The following is an 8,638-nucleotide window of genomic DNA, read 5'->3' on the forward strand; positions in this document are numbered from 1 at the left end:
AGAAATTGCTAGGAAAAGGTGGCGTGGGGAGATGAGCGCTCTGTGAGCACACGAAGGAGTTGGGAGCGGGAGGCGACGTGATCGTGCCCCTCACTGGGGCAAATGCAGATGCAAGGATGCTTTTGCTATGTGCCAGGCACTGCTGTAAGAACTTCTCAAGTACTCATTCATTCAATGCTCACAACAGCCCCACAAAGTACTATTATTATCCCTACTTCATGAATAACAGAATTGTGAGGTTGCACAGAGGGGTTAAACAATTTGTCTGAGGTCACACAGCCAGTAAATAACTGAGCCAGGATTTGAACCCAGACAGTTAGGCTATAGGAATGGAGTTTAAAATAGGTTTCTCATGGAAAGAGCCAAAAATGTATAGTCAGAGTCACCTGCTGTCTTAAATGAGCAAACCTGAACATGAGCAAAATGAAGAAAAGCCACAGCAGAGATCAGTCACTAACAGAGAAAGGGAAGCTCTGCCTAGCCCTGTGGGTGGGCAAAAGGCTGGTGTAAAGGTGGTTGTGACATCATCCCATCTAGAGCAGGACCCCCTGAGCATCTGGTATCTCAATGCCCCTGAGAAGTGGGAGTTACTGTGCCATTGTCCCGATGTGGAAGCTGAGATTCAGAGAAGTTAAGTAGTCTGCCTGAGGTCACACAGCCCAGAAGTGTAGGGCTAAGACTCAAACCCAGCATACTTGTCCCTATACCCCATTCTCTTTCTCTGCATCTTTTATAGCCTGACTGCTGGATTCCAGCATCGGAGAGTAGGGTGGGCTCACCCCCTGTCATGTACACACACGGGTACCCCAGGCACACGGTGGCATGATCTGTGCTGGGTACCTCCTGTGTGGTAGCTGACTCCCACTGAACAATAAATGAAATCCCACCCACTGGGAGGGGGCAGGGCTGGACTCATCGATCTGTTGATCCTTCCTCCCATGGCCGTCAGCTCGGGGCCAGTTCCATACAAGAAGCCAGCCCCGGTGTGCCAGCATTCCTGTCCCTGACCCTCTACAGCCTTAAACTCAGGCCCCAGGAAGGCTGCAGATGGGTGCATTGGAATGGGCAGTGAGGGGGTGTGGATGATCGGGGCCTACCTCCCTGCTCCAGATTCGCGTTTCCGTGCCTTAACCAGGGAGTAACAATTCCAGACAGTCCCGGCCCTGCCTGTGGGCAGACTCTTGCAACAGTGTGTGTAAACCATAATGCCCACCCCACTCCACCAGGGACCCCAGGCGGGCTCCTCGCAGTACCCAGTCTGACCCTGCAGCCCCACCCTCTCTCTCCAGGAGCCCTTTCCCCTCCATCTCATGCCTCCTGTGTTTGTGTCTGTCTCTTCGTTTTAGGGATTTATTTCTCTACAAGGGACCCGGGTGACTGAACTTCTTCCTGACCCTGAGGACCCAGGGAAGCACCTCTTTGAGATCAGCCCAGGTAGGCCTGAGCATCTTTCGGCTCTGTGCTGGGGGCGGGGGGGAGGGGGGGCCTGGCGCTGGTGGCCCCGATTGGGGCATCACCGAGCCTCTGGCCCATAAAGCAGACCTCCTTCAGGATGCTCCTCCCTGTAGGAACATCAGCGCTGCCTCCAAAGACAACTCAGAAATTTGGGCCAAATCTAGAGAATATTGTAAATTTGGGCGAGTATTAGAAAATCCAGTTGGGACGCCTAGGTGGCTCAGTCGTTAAGCATCTGCCTTCGTCTCAGGTCATGATCCCAGGGTCCTGGGATCGAGCCCCGCATCGGGCTCCCTGCTCCACGGGAAGCCTGCTTGCTTCTCCCTCTCCCACTCCCCCTGCTTGTGTTCCCTCTCTCGCTGTCTCTCTCTCTGTCAAATAAATAAATAAAATCTTTAAAAAAAAAGAAAGAAAGAAAGAAAATCCAGTCAACTGAGTAATTAGCTTTTGGGCAAGAGGAAAATATGGATTTTAAAATTCACAATAAACGCAAGGGAAACCAGTCAATGGGGACATCTTAAGGCAAAGGTCCAAACACAGCATCTGGATCATATGCAGTTAAGTCCAGGGAAAACCCACCAGCACAGGTACAGAGCGTTAAAGTAGGCTCTTTGGTGGATGTCAGAACAGAGAATGGCGACATGGTGGGAGGAAGGGAAATATTTTAACCCAAGGAGCCTTGTCATGTTAGCAGTTACAAAACCATCTTTTAAAGTTCCCAGTTTTAAAACGTGATCGTTGCAGAACGAAATAGATGTGTCTTGAAGATGAGCCAGTCTGCTTCTAGAAGGGCTGCTTCCTCAGGTGCTGTTTTTCTACCTCGGCTTCCCCTAGACGCAGAGCCTGAGACAAGGCTTTGAGCAGTTTTTCAGAGGGGATTCCCAAAAAGTAGGGGGAAGGGAGCAGGGAGGGAGGAAAGCCATGCAGGGTGTGCTAGTGAGCTGACTGCTGCTGTGGGAACCCAGGTTCTATTCCAGCAGGGGCGGTGGAGACTGCGGGGAGCGGGCCGCGGACCTGTCCCACCCCTGGAGCAAGGAGGCTGGGGGTGACCCACCTGCTTCCACCGTCCCACTATTAATTCCGCCAGCGGCCTCCCAGGAGCTAAGTCCGGCATCTCTGGCCTGCCCGAGGCATGGCCAAGCTCCCTACAGACACAGAAGCCTTGAGGGAGCATCGCCCTCGTGCTTGGGAATAGCGAGAGCTGGGGCTGTGGACAGGGCATGGGTGACGGGCGACTAGTCATCCGGTGCCACCAATGTGCTGTCCACATTTAGACTTCCTTCTGGGAAGTGGTGGTTGTGAACTGAGTGTGCCAGGGTCTCACTGGGCTCTGTGAACCAAGCGGTTTACAGTCTCCAATCAGTCTGAGGGGTTGAACCGACTATCATCCAGGCACCAAGGGAGGGATCAGGCCAGGCTCAGGCCAGCCAGCCCTAGCCCGTGGGGAGCTGCAGTGAGTGCAGCCAAGCCCGGGGCAGGGCCCTGTTCACCTCTGCTCTGTCCACACTGGGAATTACAGAAGACACAGGCAAAAGGTGATGTGCAGGGAGCCCCTCCCCAATTTCACGTCCTGGATGCAAAATGCAAGAACCCACGGTTTCATTTGGGTTTTCCTACATGGGTATTTAATCTACTGCAAAACCCTTGGTACTAAAACTGCACATTGGAAGGGGGCAGCAGAGGGGTCCCAGAGTGTGGAGTGGAAAAGAGAAGCTTGGTCGACTATGGAACAGGGGCAAAGGCTTCTGCAAAGAAGATAGGGAAGAAATGGAGAGGGCTGTGAGGTGGACAGGGCCCGGCCATCTGCGGGAGGGGGAGCAGGCCCGGGAAGGGAGGCTGGGGGATGGGCCAGGGGCCCTGGGCTTGGCAATCAGGGAGGAGGAAGGCGGTGAGGCTGGAACTGAAAGGTAGAGGTCAGCACACCCTCGCCATGAACTCAGCAAGGCCCTGAGCATGTGCCCCAAGGACCAGATGGGAGAAATCACCAGTGTGCATGCTCTTGGTCTGGGTCAGAGCTATTTACAAGGATTTCTTTGCCTGTGGGGGGAAGAAGACCCCTTTGCCATGTAAGGCAACATTCATGGGTCCTGGGGATTAAGATGTGGACACCTCTGTGGGACCATTATTCTGTCTACCCCATGCTCAAAACATCCCTCTAAGGGAGAAGTCCTTTTATGACTGTTTTATTTAAAAAGACCCTGGGGGTTAGAAAGGATAAGGAGCTTGCCCAAGTACGCACAGCTAGATGGTAGCAGAGGTCAGGGCTGGTATCCGTCGCTACCCCCCTGCCTTTGCACACACAGCCCTCCTGAAGTCCTGGGGGCCCGGTTGGGGTGGGACTGGGGGTGAAGGCAGCTGTGAGGCAGCTCAGGGAAAGCGGGTCGGTGGTGGGCAGAGAGGGGTCCGCTCAGCCTTTGTGGAGCACTGAGCAGGAAAGGCTCAACGGTCTCTCCGGGCCCATCACTGTAGCTGCAAAGGCCAGGTGGAGTGTGTGTATTGCCACACCCAATACCCCGGAGGCGAACACTTAACAACGCTTAGAAATGTGGCAGAACCCAAGTAGGATAATGCATAAGATCAACTACATGAATTTTAAGTTATAGTTCTATTTTTGTTCTTCAACAGTATAAAAAAATCCCAAGTTTCATCAAGATAGAATTAAAAGAGGCAATAGAAGAGGGGGAAAAGAAAAAAAAAAAAAAATTATACTGTGAGTGCCATCTAGTGGAGAGACCTGCCAATTACATGACAGGCCTTACAGGTCCTCCTACCTGCACCTCGCAACCCCTATTTCAACACACCACTATTTCAACCAGGCCACACCATGATTGTGGCTGGGCTCCCACAGAAACTAAGTGGTGGGACTGAAGCTTGAGCCACCTCTAAACCAGAGTCTAAACCAGAGTCCTGGGTCAGGTGGAAGGAACGAGGCCCCAGAAAGGGGCTGGGACTCAAGGACCCTGGGTCTCCTAACCACCTGGCCTCTTCTGCCCAGACGGTTGCCTAGTGTGATCTTGTGGTTTGGATTAAGATAGATATAGATAGATATATATAGATGCAGATATAGATATTTGGTGTTCACCCTGGTTCCAGGCACATAGTTCCTAAAACCCTCAGAATTTCCTAAGTGAAGACTAGTAGTAAAGGTGTCTTTTGTTATGTTAATGAGATGACTTTTGGAGAGCCCTCAGGTCATCTAAGGATGGATACTGGTTATCAGGGGAACCGACCAGGTGTTTAGAAGATTGGAGCTTTGGGGCGCCTGGGTGGCTCAGTTGGTTAAGCGACTGCCTTCGGCTCAGGTCATGATCCTGGAGTCCCTGGATCGAGTCCCACATCGGGCTCCCTGCTCGGCGGGGAGCCTGCTTCTCCCTCTGACCCTCCCCCTTCTCATGTGCTCTCTCTCCTCATTCTCTCTGTCTCAAATAAATAAATAAAATCTTTAAAAAAAAAAAAAAAAAAAAGAAGATTGGAGCTTTCAGGTCGACCTCCGGGTAGGGAGAGGGGCTGAATATTGAGTTCAGTAACCAATGGCCAGTGATGTAATCAGTCATACCTATGTAATGAAGCCTCCATTAAAAAAAAACAAAAAAGAGGGTTTGCAGACCTTCCAGGCTGGTGAACACGTGGAAATCTGGGGAGGAGAGGGCACACAGGGAGGGCAAGGAAGCTCCACATGCCTTCCCACATACCTTGCCTTATGCAGCTCTTCCATCTGGTTGTTCCTGAGTTATAACTTTGTATAATCAACCAGTGATCTAGAAACGAAAATGTTTCCTTGAGTTCTGTGAGCTGCTCTAGCAATTAGTCAAACCCAAGGAGGGGCTTGCTGGAATCTCAGATCTATGGCCCATTGGTCAGAAGCACAACATGGCCTTGGTGATTGGCATCTCAAGGTGCGGGGAGGCAGTCTTGTAGGACTGAACCCTTTACCTGTGGGATCTGACATTTTCTCCAGGTAGATAGTGTGAAAATAGAGTAAGTTGTAGGATGCCCAGCTGGTGTTGGAGAACGGCTTGGTGATGTGGGGAAAAACCCACACACTATAATTAGTGCCCAGAATTTTACCTGGCAAACCCCACTGCCTCCCGGCCCTTTGAAAGCTGTCTGCCCCTTGCAGACTTGATTCTGCTGGGCTCCCGGTCTTGGCAAAGTGGGCATCCACCCCAGGCCATGTTTAGGAGTCCCTCCATATACACAGGGGCGGAGTGAGGAGTGGAGAGGCCTGCTTTGGCACTGTGGACAGAAAGAGTTGCTAAATCCACAAGATGTTTGTGTCTGATGGAACGAATTAGGTAATAAAGCAAGTGCAACTTGTTTCAAATATTCTTCTTCTGGTATTAGCACAGTGTTACCAAATGGAGGCAGGTCAGTTGCCTACAGGGGTTTAGATGGGAGCCCTAAGTCTTTCTGGTGAGTAAACTCATGACTATCATGTCTCCTCCATCACTGGTGTGTCTTTCAAGAGTCCTGATTGCAGGTGAAGCCAGCTCAGGCTAACTCAGGCAAAGGGAGAATGGGCCAGAGGTTGTGGGGCCACAAAGAATCATCAGGAAGCTGGGGCCCTACCTGTGGAAGGGGCAGGCAGCAGGGCTGCTCAGTGGTCCTGGAGGCAGGAACAGAGTGCAGGTCAGTACGATGAGCTGGAAAGGTTGAATCCCAGCGGACTCCTCAGTCCTGGTATCGATTGCTCAAGTCGGGAGTCTTGGTGTTTGTGTTTTGGCCACAGGCCTGTGCCTGATGACACTGGGGTGCTAAGGAAACGCCTGTCCCCTCCAGCGTCTGGACAGATCCTCACACTGAGACTTCACATAGTGGGAGCAAGGAGGCCCCAAAGGGACCCTGGTGCCTTCACGAAGGGAGAGGAAGTGACCATCTCCACCAAACATGCACTTCACCAGACACAGTCTATGGTTCTGTTATTTGAGGGCCAGGTGTCACGTCATTGGCCTTGGCCTCTCTGCACACCAGGCCCCAAGATGGGGTGCCTTTCCAGGTGCATCTCCTCCTGGGAGCGCAAGGACCCCAGCATGTGGGGCTGAGGATGAGCCCTTGTGGGACATGAAGGGCTGCTGCCCTGAATCTGAGGGGACGGATGGAGGAAAGTGCTGTCTCCTTGAGCAGGAAGACACAGAGGATATAATGGCTGTTCCGAAGTCTGGGCCCCATTCCCACGGTGGAACGCCTGTCTGCTTTGGGCCTGCAGACTATCTTTCTCAAGATAAAGCGCGGCAGACTCCAGTGGAGGCCGCCCAGCTGAGGCCTGGCAGGCACTCCACTCTCCCACGGAGCTCCCGGACTGCCTCCCCTCAACTCCTCGAACACCCTGAGGGCAGCCAGCCCCGGGTGGGGGGTGCCTCTGACATCTTGGGTTAGATGTTCAGCTCTAACCAGGGTTGGGGGGTTGAGGTTATAGGCAAAGCGAGCAATGGCACTGCGTGGAATTCAGGGAGCTGTCAATTGGGCCCAAACGTGGCAGCGATGCAGGTGTTCCCCAGGGGCAGCCTGGTGTCTGCCCTGGGGAGAGAGTCAGGAAGCCGAACCCAGGCGCCACCTCTCTTCACGCCTGCTTTCTGCAATCTCCCAGCAGGGCATGGTGTCCCCGTAGCATCTGGCTCTAGCTGATGTTCCAGACTGCCCATCTCGCCAGGAGTCAGGACAAGTCACTGAATATCCCTGTGCCTGTGTTTCCTCACTTGTAAACTGAGGGTAGTAATAGAGCCGAGGGCCTCGGGTTTTGGGGAGGATGCAGTGAGATACCCGAGCCCGGCTCATAGGAAGTACCTGCTGTTTTTACATCCTTCCCTCCTCCCTGCAGTCTCTCTGTTTACCGTTATTATTAATCATAACAGCACAGTCACTGCTTAGCTAATACCTGCAAGTCAACAATTCCGATACAGTGTGAGAAGTGCTCTGACAGGTGTCCCCAGGGCTGAGAGCCCAAAGCTAGGAGGGAGGGTGACTTGCCTGGGGGGGTTAGGGAAGGTTTCACTCTTCCAGACGACCTCCAAGGAGCCACCCAAAAAGAATGGGTTCTAGCAGTTTCTCACGGCTGCACAGGGTCTTTGAAGCCACTCTGGGCCCTGAGCTTGCAGCTGCCTGTCCTTATCCGCCAGCAGCTCGGAGCAGTTAGGAGCACTGCCACCCACTATCTCTGAGGCCTGACCTTGAAACGAAGCCAGCGCACACAGATTACCCCGGAGAAGTAGACTGATACCACGCTCCTGACCTCCACAGAGCATCGCTCATCTCATTAGCCGCCTCCGGAGCGGGATGCTGAGCTCGGCCTATCTCGGCACCTGGTACCAGCCAGCCTGCGTATCAGCCTGACCTCACGAGGCCCCGCTGAGTTTGCCTGCCAAGCGCCAGACGATGGGTAATGACTAGAAATGAAATCAGATGAGAAGTTCACCCGCGCTCCTCACCCCCGGGAATGGGAGAATCAGCAAGTCCGAGAGTGGTTGCTTGGACTTTCCGGCTTTGCGGTCCGGCCCTCCTGTCCTAACCCCACTCTGCCCAACTAAACACAGAAACAGGTGTGGGAAGCTCCCCCCAGGGTCCCTGGAAATAGATGTCCTTGAAGAGGAACGTTCAGTTCATTCTTTTGGCCAAAATCAGGCTCCAGAGCAGCTCTGTTCCATAGAAACCCAATGTAAGCCACGTTTGTAATGAAATGAACCATCCTGTTGCTCATTGACACCAGCCACATTCCACATGTGTCTGGTGAACCGAGGTACCCAGTGAGCTGCAATGAGGAGGTGACTCAGTGTAGTGCTTGGCATGGGACAGGTGTTCAGCAAGCACCCTTAAAAGGAAAGAGAAGTGGGGAGGGAGGAAGAAGAACTGGGGAAAAGCCTGGGCTTTGGAGTCAGACCCAGATTCAGCTGCTCGCTGATTTGGAGAACTGGGACCAATCATTTAAATTCTGAGTCTTCTTTTCACTGTCTGATAATAGAAATAAGCTTGGCAAGATAGCTGTGACCATCAAGTGAACTAAGATACATGGATGTGCAGAGGACACTTCCCCCACCTTCTGCTACCTGTTCTCTCTCTCCTTCCTTCCTTCCTTCCTTCATTCCTTCCTTCCTCCATTCCTTCCTTCCTCCCATTCTTTTTCTTTCCCCTTCCTTCCTTCCTTCTTTCTTTCCTTCCTTTCTTCCTTCCTCCCATTCTTTCTCTTTCT

General features: G+C 52.7%; 1 protein-coding gene across 2 annotated transcripts in view; it reads left to right on the top strand.

Moving 5' to 3' along the window:
- The first annotated feature begins 1,063 nt into the window (after window positions 1–1,063).
- The window catches only part of ARHGAP22 (Rho GTPase activating protein 22), a 90,331-nt gene continuing 82,756 nt past the window's right edge, over window positions 1,064–8,638 (top strand). Inside the window, exon 1 of one of the 2 annotated variants that reach the window (XM_081823934.1) lies at window positions 1,064–1,434. The gene's annotated coding sequence lies outside the window, so the exon portion shown is untranslated. The remainder of the gene's footprint in view (window positions 1,435–8,638) is intronic. The other variant, XM_081823935.1, reaches the window with a different exon arrangement.

Source organism: Leptonychotes weddellii, chromosome 6, assembly GCF_054177405.1.
Source record: "Leptonychotes weddellii isolate Sample4059 chromosome 6, ASM5417740v2, whole genome shotgun sequence".
NCBI classification, from domain to species: domain Eukaryota; kingdom Metazoa; phylum Chordata; class Mammalia; order Carnivora; family Phocidae; genus Leptonychotes; species Leptonychotes weddellii.